Source organism: Ovis aries, chromosome 13 (assembly GCF_016772045.2).
Source record: "Ovis aries strain OAR_USU_Benz2616 breed Rambouillet chromosome 13, ARS-UI_Ramb_v3.0, whole genome shotgun sequence".
NCBI classification, from domain to species: Eukaryota; Metazoa; Chordata; class Mammalia; order Artiodactyla; family Bovidae; genus Ovis; species Ovis aries.
In genome coordinates this window covers 33,712,795-33,737,292 of record NC_056066.1, presented here as the reverse complement: position 1 = coordinate 33,737,292, position 24,498 = coordinate 33,712,795, and the positions used below count along the sequence as shown (strand labels likewise).

At 40.0% G+C, this 24,498-nt stretch overlaps 1 protein-coding gene across 19 annotated transcripts in view; it reads right to left on the bottom strand.

Annotated features, from left to right (window-relative positions):
- ZNF438 (zinc finger protein 438) overlaps nucleotides 1-24,498 on the bottom strand; it is a 192,112-nt gene that overhangs the window by 78,069 nt on the left and 89,545 nt on the right. For all 19 annotated transcript variants that reach the window (XM_027976676.3, XM_060397433.1, XM_027976683.3 and 16 more), the window contains one exon: nucleotides 21,635-21,712. The gene's annotated coding sequence lies outside the window, so the exon portion shown is untranslated. The remainder of the gene's footprint in view (nucleotides 1-21,634; nucleotides 21,713-24,498) is intronic.

Genomic DNA, 24,498 nt, shown 5'->3' with positions numbered 1-24,498 from the left:
ATTTTCTCACTGAAATAAGCTCTAAATTCTTCCACTTAGTCATTGCTGAGGAACAGAATCTTAGGCTAATTAACAATTCTTTGGTCAAGTGTTTCTACACCTTCCAAGGAAACCTCATCCAAGGAGTTGCTCACAGTTAAGATCAAGAAATAGAGCATATTTGGGTAAACTTAACTTGTTTAAATCAATGATCCTTCATCCTTCATCAGATATACTTACAAATGAAAGAAACAAAAGATCTCCAACCTCTTTCTTTTCATTGTTGATCTTGGGCTAAAGATGACTCCAGTTCTTTTTTTTTCTTTTCTAGATGTCCATACATTCTTCTGGATTGATTTTTTATTTCCTTCATAGGCACTTTCTACTCAAGAAGTTGCTGCACCATCCCTTTTTTCTTCTGAGGGAAGCAAAATTAATAAAGCTTCATCATCTTCCTGGCAGGTCTGTATGCTTTGTGAATATGAGTTGGCCTCCTCTGGGTAATCAAACTGAAGAACTCAATTCATGGCCTGAATATCCAACACACTGGCTGCAGTCTCAGTAGCAAAGAGCACTGTTTGCTCTCGTGAAGATAAACTTATTACAGACTTGCATTTTTCCTCATCTCCTGCTGTCAACCACAGAAGCTGAGACTAGAAATACCAAAGTATAGGCAGTAGGAAACTCAGTTTAAAGACTGAGCCTCTCAACAACTGGAAAAAAATATATAATGCTTCTCAAAAAGAATAGAGGATATTTATTTCTTACTTTAGCTCAAAACCTTTGTAGTTTTGTTTCAAAGGGACAGCAGTGTTATATTTTACTTAACCAACTCAAACATATTCAGAGATTTCAAAATTAAGTGCTCAAGGTATAAGGTATTTGACTTGTTTAACCTAGAAAAAGGCAAAGTCAATGTATTTTAGAAAGTGTTTTTTTTTTTTTTTTAAATAATAGCATTCAGTGTTAGCAAAGTCCATGCCCAAGATGTGTACTTCATCATGAACTAACCTTTAGAGAATGGTACCATAAACATTAATTACTTTATCCTTGTAATAGTTGGATATGTATGCAAACAAGTATATTTATGAGGCTGACCCCTCTCAAACATCCTGTCTCAGGCCCTTTCCATCAATGATGAGACTGCTGAAAAGTCATGATTCTTTTCTAATTCTCAGAAAACCAAAGGCCTGAGAAATATATAAGTTCTCTCATAGGTAATACCATCAGGACACAGAGTTTATCTGTCAAAGTCTGTTACAAATAATAAAAAACTTCTACTACTGGGATAAGGAAGTCTTCCCAGGTGGCCCAGTAGTAAAGAATTCGCCTGCCAATGCAGGATCCTGATGCAGGTTTAATCCCTGGGTTGGGAAGATCCTCTGGAGGAGGAAATGGCAACCCACTTTATATTCTTGCCTGGAAAATTCCATGAACAGAGGAGCCTAGTGGGCTACAGGCCTTAGGGTCACAAAGAGTCAGACACAACTGAGTGACTGAGCATGCACACTCCACTCTAGGACACGGAAATCCAAGTCTTGCCAGATCCTGTTCTGGCAGCTCTAAATACATCTTTATTCTGCAAAGTTGGGTTTTGTCTTTTTTTGTTGTTTTTTGTTTTTTAGATCTGTTCTCTATTATTGCCTCATAAAGGTCCAAAGGAATAATTTTTGAAAAAATTTTAAGTTCAAAACTATTTGCCTGTTGACTTATACTTGCAGGATTCTTTAGATAGATATAACAGTCTCTAAGTTACTTAATCTTTCCTTCCAAATCTTTAAAGTATATTCCATTTTCTTGCACTGATTGAAAGCTGAGGCCAATATAACGTCCCCCTTATAAAAATTTCAACCTATCTGCCTGGCTCCCAAATGGAATGGCTCTTGACCTCAAGTCCAACAATTTTACTCGGTACTGATACACAGGATGCCCCCTGAATATGCAGGTTCTAGTTGTCTTTTATTTCAGAAGAGCTTACTCTCTAAAAATGGGATTTATTTCATTAGTTTGAGTGTCTTGTATTTACAACTACAAATATGATGGTCCTGCTCTTCCTGTCTTCAGGATCAACAGTCTACAAACTGGAACCGTATGATGACTAAGAGATATGTGGGCACAGATTGTTTAAAGGCAATCAAATTCCAGTTCCTCACCTTCCTATTACTGATCCTTTCTGCAATGTACCTGAAGCTAAGGTACCACACCAGCCTTCTTCTCTACCCCGCCTTCAGAATCACTCGTTTCCCACTTTACAAAAGGAATGAAGACCACTCACCAATCCTGGCTAGTGCACTGCCCTGAAATGTAAAACCCTCCAGGAAGCCAAACCTGTAAATGCTCTTTTAATCAAAGCATCACAATAAGGATTTGTTCTCTCCCCATCATACATAAAACATATATATTTTATTAAGGGAAGGAATATGTGGGCCCATGTTAGTATATTACAAATTCAGATACATAGTAGAATGAAGCAGTAGTGAGAGTGTTTTTACTTAAGGATCTTACCTTCCAATACTTTTATTATTGTAAAAGATACACAACTCAACTCTGGGAGACTTTAGTTGAGTGCAAAGCAAGAAATCTTGAAGGCAGCAGTATCACCGTATCCAGGCAACACGTGGTAAGTCTCTGTGCTTATCTATTTATCTATATTAGAATTAGAATTCAGCTGTGTGATGGTTGTCATGGACACATATATTAACATATTTATTTGGGCTGAAAAATCAAGTTGGATTTTTACAGACAGAAGGAAGTCTGATTTGGAAGATGAGTTTAAAATTGACAACTAAGCTTTGTCAATGAGATTAAATGGCAATCATTTTCCCTAAATTGAGTGATGCACGTTATAGCCTCAAGGTGCTGATGATAAAAGCACATTTCAGATACATGTTAAGACAAAAAGTTTCTCTAAAAACAAACTGCATGTTAGTAAATATATATTAAAATTCATTTTTCTAAATAACATTTTGTAAGTATATTGGGCTAATCAAGGTGCCTCTAAGTAAAAGAGCAACAAAAAAGTCATTTGGTAAATCTTAGTTAAGCCTTTTTTGATAAACTTCCCCAAAGTGAGAAAGTGATAATAAATCCCTTTCAAAGTCAGATGTTTCCAATTCTTTGCTTTCCAAAAATGATTGAGTAATGGAGTTGCCAGTAGACAGATCACTGAAATAATTTATTGATCACTTTTGGATTTCTGACATGTAACTAAGGATAAAAAAAGTTAATAAACGATGTAGTTCTGGCATATTGTAAACACTGATATTTTAAAATCACAGGTATTACATCATCTTTTCAATGTGTATTTGACTTGGCTCACTCATCTCTATGACCTCATTTCTTTTTCTGTATCATTTCTTTTCCTTTGCACTCCTTCCAATTTCGTTTATATTCCTTTGGTAGTTTTTTCCTTCAACTGTTTTTTTCTGAATTGCACTTCTGATTTTATGTGTGTGGGCTTAGTTGCTCAGGCACGTCAGACTCTTTGAGACCCCATGTACTGTAGCCCACCAGGCTCCTCTGTCCATGCGGGTTCTTCAGGCAAGAATACTAGAGTGCGTTGCCATGCCCTCCTCCAGGGGATCTTCCCAACCCAGGGATTGAACCTAAGTCTCCTGCATTGTGGGCAGATTCTTTACTGTCTGAGCCACAAGAGAAGCCCTGTAATTTTGTAATTAAACTTAACTATAACTATTCATTTGTAACTTATAATTGAACCATTTCTCATTTTGTATGTGATATGACATAGGAATTAAATAACATACTCTTTCACATGAGCATCTCTCACCCCAACTTGATACATTGAAAAATCTGTCCATCCTTTCCCCCACTGGTCTATAATACCAGTTTTGGTATAAATCTAGGCCCCATACATAGATCTGTTTCTGAATTCTCAATTCTTTCTATTGGCCAATTTGTGTATCTTTGTACCATACACTGGCTTAATTATTATAATTTCATATTAAGTCACAATAAAAGGCAAGAAAGACACTGTGTCTTCACAATTTTTGGACCACTCTTTTACCATATAGTTCAGAATTACAATGTTAAGTATCACCAAAATAACAACAACAAAGATGAACAGTAATTGTTGTTGTTAAGTTGCTCAGCCATGTCTGACTCTTTGTGACCCCACTGACTGCAGCATGCCAGGCTTCCCTGTTCATTACCAACTCCTGGAGCTTACTCAAACTCATGTCCACTGAGTCAGTGATGCTATCCAATCATCTTGTCCCCCACTGTCCCCTTATCCTCCTACCCTCAATCTTTCCCAGAATCAGGGTCTTTTTCAATGAGTCATCTCTTCATATCAAGTATCCAAAGTATTGGAGTTTTAGCTTCAGCATCAGCCCTTCCAATGAATATTCAGGATTGATTTCCTTTAGGACTGACTGATTTGATCTCCTTGCAGTCTAAGGGACTCTCAAGAGTCTTCTCCAACATTACAGTTCAAAAGCATCAATTTCTTCGGCACTCAGCCTTCTTTATGGTCCAACTCTCACATCCATACATAACTACTGGAAAAACCACAGCTTTATCTATATGAACCTTTGTTAGTAGTAGTAACATTAAAATCCCAAAGTCTGTTAGGAATTTGATTCTAGGTGTATTGAGAGAATTAGCATCTTTGCAACACTGAGTTTTAGAGTCCATTAATACAGTGTTTCTCTCCATTAAACTGGTTTGTAGTTAATATCTTTTGATAAAAGTTTATAACTTTGTCAATAAAGGTTGTTGACACTACATTTATTCAAATGCTGTTTATACTGTGCCTCTATTGTAAAACTGTATAGTTTTGAAATTGCCCTTTCTGTAGTAACTCTGCTGTGGAGAAACCTGGCAACACCAAATGATGAAGATGAACATCACTAGTGATGTCATGTGGATGGGATGTGATACAATCATGAGAAAACATCAGACAAACCCCTTCCCTGGTGGCTCAGGCAGTAAAGAATATGCCTGCAATGCAGGACACCTGGGTTCGATCTCTGCATTGGGAAGATCCCCTAGGGAAGGGAATGGCTACCCACTCCAGTATTCCTGCCTGGAGAATTCCATGAACATAGGAGCCTGGCAAGCTACAGTCCATGGGGTCACAAAGAGTCAGACATGACTAAGTGACTTACACACACATAAACCCCAACTGAGGTCCATTCTACAAAAGATCAGACCACTGCCCTTCCAAGTGCCAGGTCTTAGAAAGAAAAGAGCAAACAACTGGTGTAAACTGAAATAGACTAGAGTTAACAGTTACATGGAGTTTGACCATGAAAGAGAAAAAAGGGCACGGGTAGAAAAACTGAGGAAAATGTGAATAAAGGCATAGTTCAGTTAACATTATTATATCAATGTTAATTTCTTAGCTTGAGAAGCTGAACCATAGCTATATAGGATGTTAATTATTTCAAAATAAAATGTTCTTAAAAATTACCTCTTCTGTTTTGCCTTTGTTGGCAGTCTTCAGAAATGCAACTGGCTTTTCTATACTAATTTTGCATCCAAAAACCTGGCTAAACTCTCTAGTTAATGCTACGAATTTAGCTGCAGAGTTCTGTAAATTTCCTACATAGACAATTATATTATTTACCAACAGTGACAATTTTTTTCTTCCTTTCCATTCCTACATCTTTTTTTGTTTTTTAGGTTCACCCACTTGCAACATTTCACTCTGCTGGCTAGGATCTCTGGTACAATGCTGAATAGACATGGTGATATGGATCTTTATCTTTTTTTTGGATCTTTATCTTTTAAGAGTTACATTATATCTGCTGATGGCCAGTGATCATTTTAATTTCACCAGAATAATGTAAGGAAAATAAATTGCTTTTGCTTTGAACATTTATATCATAGAGGTTGCAATACAATTTTTAAAATTTTTCTAATACTAAAATGTTTATTTGAAAAGCATAAAAAGATATACTACACAAACTAACATGACAAAAAAAGAAGAGCAATACAGTATTATGTCACTAAAAGAAAATAAAAAGTTCTGACGCTGACCTTTGTTACCTGTAGACAATTAACAAACTTTTCTTTCAGTTCATGGTATGGAGCTGTCACTGCCAAGTAGCTGCCAAGCCAGAGTCCCCAGTTCCAAACCTTTCTCCCTTGTACCAGAAGTGGTCTTGTGCATAGTTTTCCCCTAAAAAAATGTCAGTGGAAGGGGACTGAATGTCAGACCTCAGGTTGAGGCTTTTCAGAAGCAGGTAAGATGGGTTCCTGCTCCTTTCTCAGCTGCTGGAGGATTCAAAGGTCCAGGATATAGACCATCACCTATTGATCAAGAATGTGTTCAGTGTACTGCTCAATAGCAATAAATATACTTTAATTAGGTTGAAGCTATTATGTTTTTTGTAGTCCATTTACTATATAGCACTTAGCTTTTCCCAAGTAACATAAAAAATGCTACCTTTAAGTGAAGTGCAAGCCAAACAAAAAAATCTAAAATAGATGAGAACTGCTTAGAGGCCCAGCAGCAGGAAAGAGAGAAACCAAGGAAAAGATAGAAATGGTCATGTCACACAGTCAAAAAAATTTTTTTTAAATAATCAGTTGTTTAAAAAAAATTTTTTTTTTTATGTGGACCATTTTTAAAGTCTTGATTGAATTTGTTACAATATTGTTCTCTTTTACATTTAGGTTTTTCGGCCGTGAGGCATGTGGGATCTTAGCTCTCCAACTAGGGATCAAACTTGCAACCCCTGCATTGAAAGGCAAAGTCCTAACCACTGGATAACCAGGAAAGTCCCAGTCACAAAACTTTTAATATTAATACAAGTACTGGGTTGTGGAAAGGAATCTGTGGTGACAGAAGTCATAAAAGTGGTTTTGCCTCAGAGGGAGCAAATCAAAGCGAAATAGCTAGAAAGTGGCTTGCATTAGGGATAATGGAAATGTTCTCCATCTTATTCTTGGAGGTGGTTTACATAGGTGTATACAACTGTCAAAACTCATTGAACTGAGAGCTGTGTGTTTCAGTTCAGTTCAGTTCAGTTGCTTAGTCGTGTCCGACTCTTTGCAACCCCATGAATTGCAGCACGCCAGGCCTCCCTGTCCATCACCATCTCCCGGAGTTCACTCAAACTCACGTCCATTGAGTCGGTGATGCCATCCAGCCATCTCATCCTCTGTCGTCCCCTTTTCCTCCTGCCCCCAATCCCTCCCAGCATCAGAGTCTTTTCCAATGAGTCAACTCTTCGCATAAGGGGGCCAAAGTATTGGAGTTTCAGCTTTATCATCATTCCTTCCAAAGAACACCCAGGGCTGATCTCCTTCAGAATGGACTGGTTGGATCTCCTTGCAGTCCAAGGGACTCTCAAGAGTCTTCTCCAACACCACAGTTCAAAAGCATCAATTCTTCAGCACTCAGCTTTCTTCACAGTCCAACTCTCACATCCATACACAACCACTGGAAAAACCATAGCCTTGACTAAATGGACCTTTGTGGGCAAGGTAATGTCTCTGTTTTTTAATATGCTATGTAGGTTGGTCATAACTTTTCTTCCAAGGAGTAAGCGTCTTAATTTCATGGCTGCAATCACCATCTGCAGTGATTTTGGAGCCCCCCAAAATAAAGTCTGACACTGTTTCCACTGTTTCCCCATCTATTTCCCATGAAGAGATGGGACCAGATGCCATGATCTTCGTTTTCTGAATGTTGAGCTTTAAGCCAACTTTTTCACTCTCCTCTTTCACTTTCATCAAGAGGCTCTTTAGTTCTTCTTCACTTTCTGCCATAAAGGCGGTATCATCTGCATATCTGAGGTGATTGGTATTTCTCCCGGCAATCTTGATTCCAGCCTGTGCTTCATCCAGCCCAGCGTTTCTCATGATGTACTCTGCATATAAGTTAAATAAGCAGGGTGACAATATACACCCTTGATGTACTCCTTTTCCTATCTGGAACCAGTCTGTGTGTTTACTGTATGTAAATTATACCTCAATTTCTGAAAATGCATGAGATAGCTTCAAAAGCAGAGCAAGTGTCTAACTAAGCCTATGCATGTGCGCTCAGTTGCTTCAGTCATGGCTGACTCTTTGGGACCCCGTGGACTATAATCCACCAGGCTCCTCTGTCCATGAGATTCTCCAGGCAAGAATACTGGAGTGGGTCGCCATGCCCTCCTCAAGGGAATCTTTCCAACACAGGGATCGAACCAGTGTCCCTTAGGTCTCCTGCACTGCAGCAGGTTCTTTACCACTAGCACCACCTGGGAAGCCCAACTAAGCCTACAGCTGTAAGGGAAAAGAGACAGAAAACAGAACATTAGAATAACATTATTACTTGCTGTATTTATTGAGAATTTATAAGAAAGAAATCTGCATGGGCAAGAGATAAGAGGTTTGAAGGCAAAACTGAAAGGGAGCAGAGAATCCAGAAATCTGGAGGCTCCCAGAGTTAGAAAATTTGACTGCTTCTGGACTATACACAGTAAGAGGAGACTGAAAATTGCTTTGAGCAAAAATGGCCTTTTACATTTTCTACTGTGAATGGAGGGAAGTCAGCCTTGCTGTCTATCAGGATGAGCACACGAATTTCCCATGAAACCTATTTCAATTGGCCAACCAAGGACCCCTGTAAGCTGAGAGACAGGGGAATTGCAGAGAGGAAGCAAAGGAATAAATTAGGTGTGGGACTCGCTGGTGTGCTCTTTTGGCTAGAGTGACAGTACAGAATTTATTGTCCAACTCGGGATAGTTTTGAGAGTGAAAGAGGGCATTATTACTTAATATGCATGAGTGCTATTAATATAAACTGAGACTGTCCCTGCCAGACTGGGACACCCAGTCCCTCTCTTACTGGCAAATGGAGTCAACTATAAGAAGGCAGATCAGAAGCCAACTAAGTTTCTGAGGGCACAACAAGGCCCAAAACTTCACAAGCCTGCCTCTACGCCGCTGGCTGACTCTGAAAACAATGTGCAAGCTGCCAAATTGCAAGGTCAGAGAGTAGGGAAAAAGGTTACAGAGCCCCCGGTATGTGCTGCATGCTGAGTCGCTCAGTCACATCCAACTCATTTCAACCCCGTGGACTGCAGCCCACCAGGCTCCTCTGTCCATGGGGATTCTCCAGGCAAGAATACTGGAGTGGGTTGCCATGCCCTCCTCCAGGGAATCTTCCCAACACAGAGATTGAAATCAGGTCTCCTGCATTGTAGGATTCTTTACCAACTGAGCTACCAGAAATGCCCAAATAGCCCCCAAAGAGGGTATATTTCCCAATCACAACCTAACTGTGGGCTTGGAAGAAGAGGAGCAGAGAACCTTCCAGTAGACAGATTCAGGTCCTAGAGAATAATGTACAAAGGATTTCTATCTGGAGAGCAGGGCCAGAGTCTAATCAAGGGACTTCTACCCCAGATGAGAGATCTTCCAAACACTTCTTGCCTTTTTTTTTTTTTTTGGTCACTGTCCATATTCCTAATTCTAAATGCTAACTTAGCTTCAGAAAATTAAACACAAACTCATAACTTGCTACTTGGGCCTAATGCAATAAATTATGAACACTGCACGTAATGTGATGGTGGTGAGAATAAACCCAAAGAGTCTTTTACAAAGATCACTGAGCTGCCTGCCAGGAGGCCATGATTCTCATCCAACCTTCACTATTAAGTGTGTGACCCTGGATAAATCATGATTCCTCTGGACTTCAGTTCCTTCATTTGCAAAATGAAGATGAGGATGCCTTCCAGTTCTATAATTCTAATTTAAAATTCTTGACCTTGCTGAGCCAAAAGAACTACAAAAATCCTCTACAAAATGTCATTACCTGGAGAATCCATAATAGACTAGTGAATCCGGTTTTTACAGCAGAAGCAACTCAGCACAATTCTAAAAAGTTATATTGGCAAGAAGGATCTTGGCACTTTTTCATTTCTTGATTTTTCTATATTATTTTGCTCTCATTATAGTACATTAAGGAATAAAATACAGCCCTTTTTAAGGGGAAAAGAAACTTGCCTTCCATTTCATTAGGCATTCAAAACTAATCCAAAAAGAGAGGGGACCTACACTGTTGATCGTCAGTCCAGGTTTGATGCATGAGACAGGGTACTCAGGGCTGGTGCACTGGGATGACCCAGAGGGATGGGATGGGGAGGGAAGAGGGAAGGGGGTTCAGGATGGGGAACATATGTACACCCATGGCTGATTCATGTCAATGTATGGCAAAAAGCACTACAATATTGTAAAGTAATTAGCCTCCAATTAAAATAAATAAAATTTTTAAAAAAGGAACACAAAGAAAAAAAATTTTTTTTAAGAAATTTCAATTCTTTGTAATATTTACAAACTAAAATTCAGAATGTTTTAAAAACCAAAATGCAATTTGGAGAAAACTTTCCATCTAAAAATTACCATAAAACTATATTTTATTATACAGTCAATATTCGTTGACAAAATGATTGATTAAAAATATTGATCAAAAATTGATTTAAAATATTATTTTTTCAAATATTAATTTTAACAATTAACTAATTTTAATTAATTCACACTAATTAAAATGTGGAAAATGTGTCTGCTAAATTTCAACTTTTGATGCTTCTAATTTCTGGAAGAAAATAATACTCGAGACTGTCTTCTTCACTGTCTTGATAAAACATACTTGAGACTGTCTTGATAAAAGACAAAAAGTAATATTCCATGCTACATTTTCAACTCATTAATGTTCAATATTTGTTTTTCTCTTTCTGACTTACTTCACTCTGTATTACAGACTCTAGGTGACCCAATTTCATTCATTTTTATGGCTGAGTAGTATTCCATTGTATATATGTACCACAATTTACTTATCCATTCATCTGTCTACAGACATTTAGGCTGCTTTCATGTCCTGGCTATTGTAAATAGTGTAGCAATGACATACATACACTACCATGTATAAAACAGATAGCTAGTGGGAAGCTGCTGTATAGCACGGGGAACTCAGCTCTGTGCTCTGTGATGACCTGAGGGGTGGGTGGGGAGAGAAGCTCAAGAGGGAGGGGATGTATGTATACATATGGCTGATTCACACTGCTGTACAGCAGAAACAAATACTACACTGTGAAGCAATTATACTCCAATTTTTTAAATTTAAAAAAACCCCAATATCTTACATATTTTGTTACTCATAATTAATACAGTTTTATACATGTATAAGGATAACCTGATGGTTCAGTGGTAAAGAATCTGCCTGCCAAGCAGGAGACCTAGGTTCAATCTCTGGGTCAGGAAGATCCCCAGGAGAAAGAAGTGGCAACCCACTCTAGTATTATTTCCTAGGAAATCCCATGGACAGAGGAGCCTGGCAGGTTACAGTCCTTGGGGTTGCAAAAGAATTGGACATAATTTAGCGACTAGACAACAACATACACGTATAATAATAAGAGCCAAATATTTGTCACTTCAAATCACTATATGCTGGATAAAGAAAAAACAGCCAACATTTTGCAGATCACGCTATCACATACCTTAATACTAGTGAGTTTCTAAATCAGTTTTATTTATTGTCACTGACTACAAAGCTATGAACCAGATCTTGCACTACCATATAAAACAAGGAATATAAACTCTACAGTGCTTTGAGAAAAGATCATTCGATTATCTGTTGAGTGAATAAAACAATAAGGAACTAGAGTAAGCACCATAAAATACTCTGAATCTCTAAAACACAAATTTGAAGGCGTACTTTAGATTATATAAAAGATATAAATAAGTTTAAGTAATGGAAAATTTGTAAGTGGAATACTGTAAATGTGCTAAGGAAATTATTTAGAGATACTTGACAGTAACTCTCAGGTAAAAGAAGATTTTCACCTTCTGCTAAGTCACAGTATCACAACTTTTTAAAAAAATTATCCCTTAAGAGACTGTTTCAAAAATTCTTGTTTACGTATAAGTACTGATGTTGAGAAGTCTCGTTTGTTCTTATTCAGAATACTTTGTATACGACAATTTTTTTCCCCTGGATTCTGGGAGAGTGTCTTGTATTATTTCTCTGATAACTTTCTCCCATTTCCTCTTGGATTAAGTGAGTGACTGAACTTTCTGGATCATGTCTCTAATGATTTCTTCCTAAGATTTATCTTTCAATCCCTGTCAGTCAGTCAGTTCAGTCACTCAGTCATATGTGACTCTTCACAACCCAATGGACTGCAGCACTCCGGGCCTCCCTGTCCCTCACTATCTCCCGGCGCTTGCTCAAACTCATGTCCATTGATTCAGTGATGCCATCCAACCATCTCATTCTCTGTTGTCCCCTTCTCCTCCCACCTTCTATCTTTCCCAGCATCAGGGTCTTTTCAAATGAGTTAGCTCTTTGCATCAAGTGGCCAAAGTATTGGAGTTTCAGCTTTAGCATCGTCCTTCCAATGAATATTTAGGACTGATTTCCATTAGGATTGAATGATTGGATCTCCTTGCAGTCCAAGGGACTTTCAAGAGTCTTCTCCAACACTACAGTTCAAAAGCATCAATTCTTCGGTGCTCAGCTTTCTTTATAATACAACTCTCACATCCATACATGACTACTGGAAAAACCACAGCTTTGACTAGGCAGACCTTTGTTGGCAAAGTAATGTCTTTGCTTTTTAATATGCTAAGTTGGTCATAGCTTTCCTTCCAAGGAGGAAGTGTCTTTTAAATTCATGGCTGCAGTCACCATCTGCAGTGATTTTGGAGCCCAAGAAAATAGTTTCTCACTATTTCCATTGTTTCCCCATCTATTTGCCATGAAGTGATGGGACTGGATGCCGTGATCTTAGTTTTCTGAATGTTGAGTTTTAAGCCAACTTTTTTCACTCTCCTCTTTCACTTTCATCAAGAGGCTCCTTAGTTCTTTGCTTTCTGCCATAAGGGTGGTATCATCTGAATATCTGAGGTTATTGATATTTCTCCCAGCAATCTTGATTCCAGCTTGTGCTTTATCCAGCTCGGCATTTCACATGATTTACTCTGCATGTAAGTTAAATAAGCAATCCCTGTAAGAAATTTGCTTCAGCCATCATATTCTTAATTTTGTGGGTTACTTTTTGTTCTTTAATTTTCCTTTCTTTTCTTCTCCTTTTTAAAAAGGACACTGTTATCCATGCAAAATCTCACATTTTCAGAGACAGTACTTCTAGTTCGTTTCTTAAGTTTCCTATTTCTGTCTCTACAGTTCTGTCTTAGAATTCTCTGTTGCTCTTTATTTCTGCTTTCCTATGGGAGGCATTTCCACATATCTGATGATCTTTGACTGTCTTTTCCATTTAAGTGGAAAATTACTAGCAAAGCAAGATGGCAGCTCTGTCTGTGGGCTGAGCTTGTTGAAGGTGCTCTTTATTGAAAAGCAGCCAGCTGGCTTTTCCTGTGGGGAACCCCTGTAAGGAGTTTCTCTGCAAACAGTCAGCTTCTCTAGAGAAACTCCCAGCACCTGAATGGGGACTTGGAAGTTTGGCTCCTGGTGCTCAAAGTGCAGGGCAGATGTCTATGCAACCCCACCCTTGAAGCTCCCATGTTCCCGAGCCTAGGTTCTCTTAAGTTTCAACATCTTCAGAGAATAAACCTCTCATCCTCTGGGGAAGGTGGGTATCCAGCTGGGTTGAGACAAGGACCTGTGTGTCCAACTGGTCCTTTTACAGACTTTCAACTGATTCTGTGTTTCTAACTACTCCTCCAGCCTGAGCTGATAACTGTAATCATGGGACCTCCCAAGGTTCTGCAAGGCAAAACTATTTCCTTTCCTGTTACTCTCCTCTGTGGGAGCTCAGATTTTCACCTTCCTCTGCTAAGTCACAGCATCACAACTTTCTGTTCACGTTAGTGGATTAGGGTTAGTGATGTCATCTACCTTTTTTCAAAGACAGAGCTGGAATTTTTTCTTATTTCCTTTGTTTTGGATGGATTTGGTAAGAAGAGAAGGCAGAACATTCTTTGCATCTTAAAATCAGAATCTACAGTCTTTACATGACTTCACACATTGTGTGTCACAGTCTGAGGCCACTATAGTTTTGGTCTGCTGAGCACTCGCTTCCATTGCCCTTCTTTGAACCCCTTTGGAGAAAGCCTCTCTCACTCTAGGAGACCCAAGGGGGACCTTCAGTCCCTGGGCACACACACACCCCTCTACTGCAGAACCGGGAATACAAGTCCTTGGCTAGGACTCAGTGATCATTCATCACATGGGGTTAAGGAGAGTCGATTCGCATCTTCTTTAAGGCAGGTAGTGAGGCATTTGGCCCAGTGAATTCTCTTTCTGTTGGGTCTGCTAAACTGGGAAGATGACAGTCCCAAGTTGCTGCCGGCCAGTCATCTTACTGATCACATGCTGTCTGCAGAATGACAAACAAAGAAACCGGCAGAGCCGAAAGAGTCCAGCTGAGATCATCTGAGTTCCTGGCTGCAGCCATGCCTGACACCAGATGCACCTCTGGAAACCATAGTTATATAAACAATTAAGTTCCTTTGATTTTCATATGCTGGCTTGAGCTGGCCTTCGTGCATTTGCAACCGAAGGAGTTCTGATGAATTCATCATTTAATTGAAGTGTTCCAAATTACTAACAGTTGAATGATACACCACCACTTCTTTGCCAAAAATTAAACAGCCTAACCTCTTTTACTAAAATAAAATCGCAAATCATATATCCATATGTCCCTTTTGCCATTTAGGTAAGATACTTTGATTTTATCTGAATATTCTCATTTTTCAGAGCAGTGTACCTTGGAGAAAGATATATATATGTTCTATAGTTTTACAAACCCAATAGCCCCTAACCTGCAGAACAAATCTCATGCAGGGACTTCAAAAAGTCTTGTCATCTCTTTAAACCTTCTCTATCAGGGCTCTTAGTTTTTAATAAACTTCAAGTTTTATGGCTGTCTTGCATAAAAGCTATGTGGAAAAACAAAATAATGTACCTCAAAATATTTGTTCCCTTTGAAGGAAAAGTAGGGCTTAAATGTAAAGAATTATTCAGCCTCAATCTCTGATCTAGAGCCTGGATACCAGGATAATTTCAATGCAAGGGTTTATGGGAAAGAGGGAGAGAGTAATAAAATGCTTCTAAAGAAGTAGGTGGGATGCTTAGAAGTCCTGTGTCTCTGGATGCTCCTCCTGGACTAACCTCTCTAATATCACCTCCGGGGCACTGTGCTCACCAGCCCACAGTCAACGTTTAACCCTCTGAGTCTAAAGTTCCAACCTGGGTCTTTTTATCAGTTTCAAGTGCATTTAGAGGCTATGCAGGTAATCCAATAGCATGAGGAGGCTAAACATTATTAATGCATTATAATTATTTTATTTGTACAAAAAATAAATCTTACTAAAATTCCAGTCTCTTGCATTCTCTTTTATTGACTTACTTTTTTTCATGAAGCATTTCTATCTCTTATTTCTACTTTCTCCATGATTTGTTTCATAATGCTATCTTAAATAATAGCTTTTTGGCACAGAAACTCCTTGTATGCATAGAAGTCATGTCTGAGTAAACACAAACAACAATGAAGATAATTAATAGTTCAGTTCATTGAAAGTGAGTATGTGCCATGCACTGTTCCAAGTGCTTTATAGGTTTTGTCTTCACTTCAACCCTACGAGGTGGGTAGGGGAAAGTGGGTACCCTCATCCTTTTTGCAGATGAGGGGGAGGAAGCACTGAGAGGGGTGAGCAATTGCCCAGATGAGAGAGCAAACAAGGTATAAGTATGACTCCAGTACTTTGTTCCAAGGATCTCTGCCCTTTAACAATTATTCTGTGCTCCACCAAGAAATATGCCATCAGTTATTGGAAGGAATGATGCTAAAGCTGAAACTCCAGTACTGCGGCCACCTCATGCAAAGAGCTGACTCATTGGAAAAGACTCTGATGCTGGGAGGGATTGGGGGCAGGAGGAGAAGGGGATGACAGAGGATGAGATGGCTGGATGGCATCACTGACTTGATGGACCTGAGTCTGAGTGAATTCCGTGAGTTGGTGATGGACAGGGAGGCCTGGTGTGCTGCGATTCATGGGGTCGCAGAGTCAGATACAACTGAGTGACTGAACTGAACTGAACTGAATGGGCTGAATTGTGTTCCTCAAAATGTTATGCTGAGGTCGTAAGCCCGTGACCCCATGGACTGTAGCCCGCCAGGCTCCTCTGTCCATGGAATTTTTCCAGGCAAGGATACCGGAGTGAGTTGCCATTTCCTTCTCCAAGGGATCTTTCTGACCCTGGGATCGAACCCATGTCTCCTGCATTGGCAGGCAGATTCTTTACCACTGAGCCAACAGGGAAGCCCTGTCTTGGAATAGGGTAGGTCCTATTACAATATCATGGCCGTCCTTACAGGAAGAAAGTCTGGACACAGGGAAGACAGTAATGAGAAGACGGGGGTAGAGGGTGGAGTGATACAGCCACAAAGCAAGGAATGCATGGTGCCACCTGAAGCTAGAAGAAGCAAGATGGATCCCCTGAGAGGGCTTTGCAGGAGCAGGGCTCTGCCAGCACCTTGATTTCAGGTTTCTTGCCTCCAGAACAGTGAAAGTAAAAATTTCTGTTGTTTAAAGCCACACAGTTTACGGTACATTGTTACACATAATAGTCCTAGGAGAATAACAGTCTCTCATGTATACTGAAACATGCTATCCTCTCAACCTGTTATTTTCAATTTTAACACAAATGACAAAGTGGGTATCATTTAACTTTCCTCTTAATTCTATTTAAAGAAAACCAACAGTGAAGGGCAGGGGTTACAGAAGGGTAGGTTGTGAGAACTGGAAAGTTCTCACTCATCTCATAGAGGCAGCTCCTCACTAGCTCTAATGGATGACAGTCACTTCGAATGGCAGGCCTAAAACTGTCACATCTTACAGTTTTCCAGAAAACCCAGAAATCTGGATGTGCACATTAACGGGGTTAACAGAAAATCCAATTAGGAACTAGTTAGAATAATACCAGTTAATAACGTTATTCATAGCGATGGACCAAATTGGGCCACAGTGTCTGCTGTGTGTGTGCACTCTTTGCTTCCTATGTCTCCTTTCCCATTCTGCAGGCCTCCATCCACCACACCTAGGAAGCAGGTTCAGGTTTGGCCCTAGAAGTGAGGTGGGAGGCAGCACCTCAGGACCAGGGACCCTTCTTGGGATGTGTGGCAGATGGGGAAGAGTCCTACACACATATGCTCCAACACTGAGTGAGTGCAGACTTCTGGATCCATATCTGAGCACTGTTCTAATACCATCCTTCCAATGGTCTCAGCTGGTCTTCTGAAAGCATTTATCTTTAGACTTAGGGCTTTAATGGGATAAAAGTTTGGGGTAAGCCTAGGACATGACTTTGGTACTTCCCAGGCTCACAGACACTTCATTCATAGTCTTGTCCTTATAACTTAATGAGTTCCCTACCCATTTCTTATCTTTTCTCTGTATACTTGAAAGAAGTGTAACTGGATGACAACTCAGAGCTGAGAGCTGTCTTTCAGTATTCACCATCCTGTAATCTATGAAAGGTGCCCAGAAACCTGGAACCACTTTTGAACAGCAATTTTGTGAAAGCACATTTACAAAATGTGACTTTCATACTTGGGCTTATTAAAAACTTCAAAAATATAAACTGTTCTGAGAACATTAACATTACTGTTAGTCTGATACATCTATGACTATTCAACAGCCTTAGAATTTTCCAGGTCCTCACTGGCTATAAACATTTCTTCAGTATCTGCTAGAGTCCAAACCCATTTGATATGGTGCAGAAATGAATCATTTCTTCTGGTGAATGAGAGGGGGTACTTGGGATGCTGCCAGGACTCTCTCCGCTGCAACTGAGATACCTAAATCAGGGATGAGATACCTAATTCAGGGATGCAGCTTGGCACATCATGGTGGTAGGGATTATAAAACTGACAAATGTCGTTTTGGAAGCTTAGTAGAGCAATGTTAAGATGTGAAATACACAAAATCCGTCCAAGTCATCTCATTTAATGTTTTAAGGTTTTTATTAGTTTTTCTCTTGAATTAAAAATCTCTCATTCTTCCATGGGGTTTTATACCTATAAAATCATACTGAAATTCACTAGCTTATTATTCTCACAACAATCTCAAATGGTCAGTAAAACGGGTTTTAGTCCCATAGGACAGCTAAGGGAACTGAACCTGAGAGCAGCTTTGGTTGTCAGTGGAGAAGGAGAACCTTATTACACCCAAATCTGCCTCCAACCTCCAATTTCAAGTCACTGATCTTTCCTAACAATAAAAGGCACATGGGCTTGTAGGATCAGGCTGTGCAAATAGTGAGATGATCAGATTTGGGATTGAAACCCAGATCTATCACTGACTAGACTTCTGACCTCAGATTCATTTCTTAAACATTTCTCAAGCCCAAGTTCCTCCATTGTAAAATGGAGTTAAGATCCTAAAAGACACATAAGGCACATGGTGCAGAGCAGTACTCAACAGATTTAATTTCCCCTCTCTTCCCTTTCTCTTACAGGCTCCCTCAAGTCTAAGCAGACCATTCATCACCTGGTTAAACATTTGGATGATTAGTGAAAAACCTAAGCTTTATATATATAAAAAAGTGGAGATATTGATAACACAACAATAAATTGTCACAGGAAAACAAGGCCACAGCAGAAAGTGCTGTCACATAAGTACTATTACAAAACAGCCAAGAGAGTGCTTCTTTTTTTTTTTTTTTTTAATCCACGATGTTGAATCCTTTTTTAAAGGGGGCAGGTCACATCAAAACATCTCATCTTGAATTTATTCTCTGCCATCTAATAAACAGGGCCCATTGCTGCCAAACATAAATTATTTAAAACACACCAAAGAGATGAGAAATGTGTTCGACTGATGCAAAGTCTGAGACTTCTAAGTGTGGATACCCTGGCAGCCTTCTCGTCCCACATCAGCCCCCAGGATTACCTGGTGTGTCAGTGTCACAGGAGAACTAAAATTCTAATTCCTTTCATCTCCTATCTGCTGGCTCCCCTGGGTGAGGGTAGGGTGGGGGTGCTCATGGACTGACACCAGCAGGGGATGGGCCCAGAGAGGAGGCTGGGGGCTGCAGAAATGGGCAGGAGACAAGCATGAACTCAGAGCAAGGATAGCTGCTCCTGTCAGGAAGCAGGCATGGGTCTGCTACCAGAAAAATGAAGCGACTATCAAATTCAATGCTAAAAATATTAAAGTGCATAGCATAATTTAGACTACTGTTTCAAATTTCAATGAGATGCTGGAGAATTATGCGCCAGTAAGTATGGTATATGTGACTCTGGCCGCTGGTACCATCCCGCAGAACTGGGGTTATGTTATTGTATGTGTGGGTGGTTATTAAACGCTTTATGCTTAAGCTAAAGGTCGTATTCCTCCTGCACATAACTTCAGTTACGATTATGAGTTAGACTTGGTCCATGAGCAGACAATGGTCTCCTTCCATTAAATGCAAACTGGGGGAAATTACTGTATAAGTTGCCAGGCTGTGAGAGAAAAGAGATCACACTAATGAGGGTGAAGTGGTATAACAGGTTCATAGAACAAATCATGCCAAGCTCAAGAAAGATATCGTCAACTCCTACACACCCAAATTAAAAATGACCCCCCATGTGACAGGACAACTGAAGCACTGTTTACCATCCTCATCTACTGTGGGGAGGGTCAGGAGAACAAGAGCCTCCTTGCCCTCAATTTAGAGCTCATGAGAGTACCAGTGACCTAGAGCTAAACGTCTCTTATGCAAATATTGGAAACCCAAAAGCTCCTGTCATGAGGGTGTTTAATATGGAGGGCCCTTGCCAGAGCCCCTGCTCAGACTTCCTACTGCTCAGGCTGCCCAAGAAGTCCCTATTTTGCTTCCAGGACATGAGAGATATGCTTCCATATTCAGAGTCAGAGGTTCTCTACAACGGCACTCCCCAACCTTTACAGCATCAGGGACAGGTTTGGGGGAAGACAATTTTTCCACAGAATGAGGCAGGCGGATGGTTTTGGGGTGATTAAACACATTACATTTATTTCTATTATCATTACATTGTGATATGTAATGAAATAATTATATAGCTCACCAAAATGCAGAATCAGTGGGAGCCCTGAGCTTGCCTTCCTGAGTCAGGCAATAATGGGAGTGATGCGAAGAAGCTATAAACACAGATGAAGCTTCACTCGCTTGCCCGTGGCTCACCTTCAGCTGTCTGGCCCGGTTCCTAACAGGCTATGGACTGGTACCAGTGGCCCACGTGTTGGGGATCCCTGCTCTATAAACAGTGTGATACGTGGTGGCTGCATCAGTACTTATGAGTTAAACAATCTTGGGAGGGCGGACTGAGAAACTTAATGACTATTTATAACTGTTTTTGTGGAAAAATGTTTTCTGCATTCCAAACAACATTATTGGGCATGAACTTCGGGACCACAGTTTATTTCTGAGGCAGGGAACAGACTGTGTCTTGCTAATTACACCACGGCCAGTTTTCCCAGGACAAGATGGCAGCATGGTGGTCTGCCAGGGTGACAGGACGAGAATGAACGGTTGCCACGAATATGGACTATGTGTGTCTGTAAGGATGTAAGATAGAGGGGAGGATGGGAGAAAAGCCCAGGCACATTCTTAATTTGTTAAACAAATAATGAGCATCATTAAAGGCTATGCTGAACGCTGTGCAAGACAAAACTACATTAGACAAGATGTTTGATTTTCTGGTCCTCATAACCTCCCTGGGAGATAAGACAGACACCAACACACACACACACTGAAGTGGCAGTGTAAAGTATACTGAAACAGTGATAAAAACAATCCTGGGTGAAGTCAGCAGAGAGAGGGAAAGCTCGTGCTTCTAGCTAGAGTGATCATGGGAAGCTTCGTGGAGGAGTCCACACTTGAGCTCAGCCTTGAAGGTTTGCACAAGACTTCACGTAGAGAAACCAGAAAGGGAGGAGCAGGGGACATTACAGAGAAACACTAACAAAACAGTCCAAGTCGAGATGTAGAGGCAAGAACAACAAGGAGATTTCAGAGAACAGGAAGAAAGCTCAGCTGGCTAAAGATGGGGATATTTTAGGAGCTTGATTGAGGGCTCTGAATGCAGGCAAAGGCATGGATTCTATCAGCAGTGAGTGAGGAGCCACTGAAGGGTTTTAAAATTATTGGAGTGGCTCTACATGCAGATCTGTAGGGCAGCGAAAATAGGACAGACGACAGAATGAAGACAAAGACCATGAGGAGACACTTACAATAGTTGGGATTGGTTAAGATGAGACCTCAAAGCTAGGTTTTTGGATAAATAGCTATGTATTTAAGGTTCCAGTGATAATTACTAAATATCTCCCTTTAATGATCAAGAACATATTCAAAAAAGCCAGACTTAGAAACTGAAAATATATTTGCTACAATGGAAAACCATTTTACAAACATTAAGTTTGGCCCATAGTTGGGAATTGACACCTAGACTTGATACAAAATAAAGGTTGGTCGTGAGGTGCTACTCTCATTTTTAAAGCAATACCTTGAGTTTAAACATTATATTTTCAACAAGCACATGAGATTTAGTGAGCAATCATCTCTCCAATATCTTCCAAGACCAGTGATTCAATATACAAGGGAACTATAAGATATTCTGAACAATTGAGCCTTGAGAAATCATCAAAGGTGGTGAACTTAATTCTTCACATTTTAAATCAGTCTTAAGCTGGTGCTGAGTGATGTGAGTGGACTTACGTGAGTTGACTCGACTTAGCAAATGTCTTCTAAACTTCACATTTTCAGTGCTGGATGAGACATGGCATTCATCTTTATCTGAAAACAAATGTAATGGAAGTATGAGAGAATTGATAGGTAGCTTACAGAAGCTAATTAGACGACTCCACCTAAAGATCAAAAGAGTTATATTTAGTTCTATAAAACTGATACTTAGGTATAATTTAAGAACCTAAAATAAAAATTTCTAGCTATGCTCAAAGACTTCTAAAATAGGAGGTATAACACATTTCCTTCCTATGTTTTTATGTCAATCTCCTAAAAGTTCTGGAAAATAATATATTTAAGCCTGATTTACACTGGATCATTTAAAATCTAGCCACCAATCAGCCTACTCAGTACTATATCATGGAGAGCAGGGAGAGGTGAAGTTGACTAAGATATAGCTCCCATCCTCAGGAAACCCACAAACCACCAGAAACAGATGAACATGAATAACTCCACATCAAGGCAGACATGGTAAACGCTAAAAATGGTACAAAGTGCTACTGGATTTGGGGGGGGCAGGGGGTGTTACTACAGGGAAAATATGTGACGGCTTTGTATTATGGCCTGAACTGTGTCTTCCAACCCCTTCCCCCCTCCAATTAATGTGTTGAAGCCCCAATCCCCTAGAACATCAGGATGTGATTGTATTGGAGATAATGCCCTTTAAAAGGTGACTAAGGTGAGGCCTTTGGGGTGGGCCCTAATCCAATGTGACTGGTGTCCTATAGGAGAAGGAAGTTAGGAAACACAGAGACACACCAGGAGAAAGACCACAGTGGACACGGCAAAATGACGGACACCTGGAAGATAAGGAGAGGAGCTCCAGGGAAACCAAGCCTGCAGACACCGAGATCTCAGAGGCCTGGTTTCCAAGACTGAGCAGACAAATTTCTGCTGTTGAAGTCACTGGTCTGTAATATTTTGTTATATAGTCCTAGCAAAGCAACACAGTCTGTAATGGTGACACTTAAATTCAAAGAGATAGGACTTTTAGTAATCAGATAAAGGTAAGGTTTGGAAACAATATTCCAAGAAACAAAAACTACTTTATTTTAGGCACAGAGGCCACAATACAGTGTGTGAGCTCGGGAAAGTCAATGTGCTTCTGTAACAAGAGTGTCGGAGAGGATGAGAAAAGTAGGTGGGAGAGGAAGTGGGGGTGGGGGGGAAGCAGGAGGGAGAGAGGGACAGGAGACCCACAGAGCAGCAGACAGGCAAGGACTGCAATGCGGGCTCCAGGTCCTGCTGTGAAAGGGCTGAGCACTACCTTCAGTATATGTGGTTTTATCGTGTACATAAAAAGAGCCATCAAGGGTTTTCAGCAGAAAACTCATTCAAATTTATATTCTAGAAAGATGGTTCTGCTTTTAGAGTTACTACAAGAAGACTGGAAAGGCAGTGAGACCTACAACAGTCAGGATAAGAAGAAACCAGGGCAATGGCAATGGAATTAGAAAATCAAAGATACAATGAAAGTGTGCTTGAAAATGAGAACCAGAATAACCACCCCTTAAGGTAGGCAGGACTGAGGGCTGGACCAGTTACCACCATCCAGTCAGACAGTAACAAGCGCAGCATCCTCGGCCTCCACGGACTTTGCCTTTCAATCACAACCATGCGTTGTGTGCATCCCTTTAAGAAACTGACCACTCCAAAGACTCACCTGACTTCTAGCATCTCCCCTTAGAACTTGAAAGCCGAAACATAATCAATAAAAACCCTACACTCATTTCCTAAAGCAGCCCCCCACCCACCCCCAATCTGTGTGGTCACTCTTGCTACAGCAAGTCAACAGGGAAGTCTGCTTACCTCCAAAAAGGTTTATTTATTTGATAAGCGGGCTTTCCACAAAAAACTGATGTCTATCAATGAAGTCAAGGAAGAACAGCCAAAGAACGAAGCACCCTGTCTTGTGTTTTCAGAGCAGAAGGAGGACTAAGAATAACTTAACAGTCACTCATGATCTTAGAAAGAAATTTCAGGAGGGCAATAAAAGAAAACCAAAAAATGGAAGAATTAAAGAAAAAGGAGAAATGGAATTAACTACCAAATATTATTCTTTTAAGAGGCCTTGCATAGTTTGAAAGTAAACCTGAATCTTCAATAAGAGTTACTATTTTCTTTTTAATGAGAGTAAAATGAAGGAAAAGGGATTAATAATGAAGCAAAGTCAAGAGAAGGTAGAGTTAGCCATGTTAAGAGGAGAAATTCTTTCTTCATGGTTAGAAATGGAAGAAAGGATGGGTGATGGATATAGATAAAAATTATTGTGTGTAAGGGTGTAAAATTGAGGGAGTTAAGGTCAATAGCAAGGCCATTTACTGTGAGAGAGAGAGGAAGGAAGTAGGGAGGGGAGGAGAGGTGGAGAAACAGTACATAAATGAAGACATATCTGAATTTAAGGGCTTAAAAGAAAAAAGTTAGAGAAGAGAAAGGGGCTTTCAGCGTCTGAGATCTTGAAATGATTCTGACTGACAGAACTGAGCAACTTAAAGAATAATGAGTTCTAAGTATCAGAAATCCCAAAACATGAATTAGAAGAAACAGATATAATCACAAGGTGTGGTGTGCAAAGAACAGTTTCAAGTATGATGTTGACATGACTGAGGAAGTTAGAGTGATGGCCCTCTTGGAAATCAACCAATAACAAGCCTTAGAAATGGGAGATGGCAGCCTAAGACTTAGAAGAAAAGGAACTGATGCACAAAAGGTGGCACCTTGATCCTGAATTGGCAGTGGAGAGCAAAGGAACACATCACCCTCCCTTTAAAATCTATAGACTTAGAAAAATTAAAAAAAAATTTCTTAAGATGGTTGTGGGGAAAAAAAAACTGGCA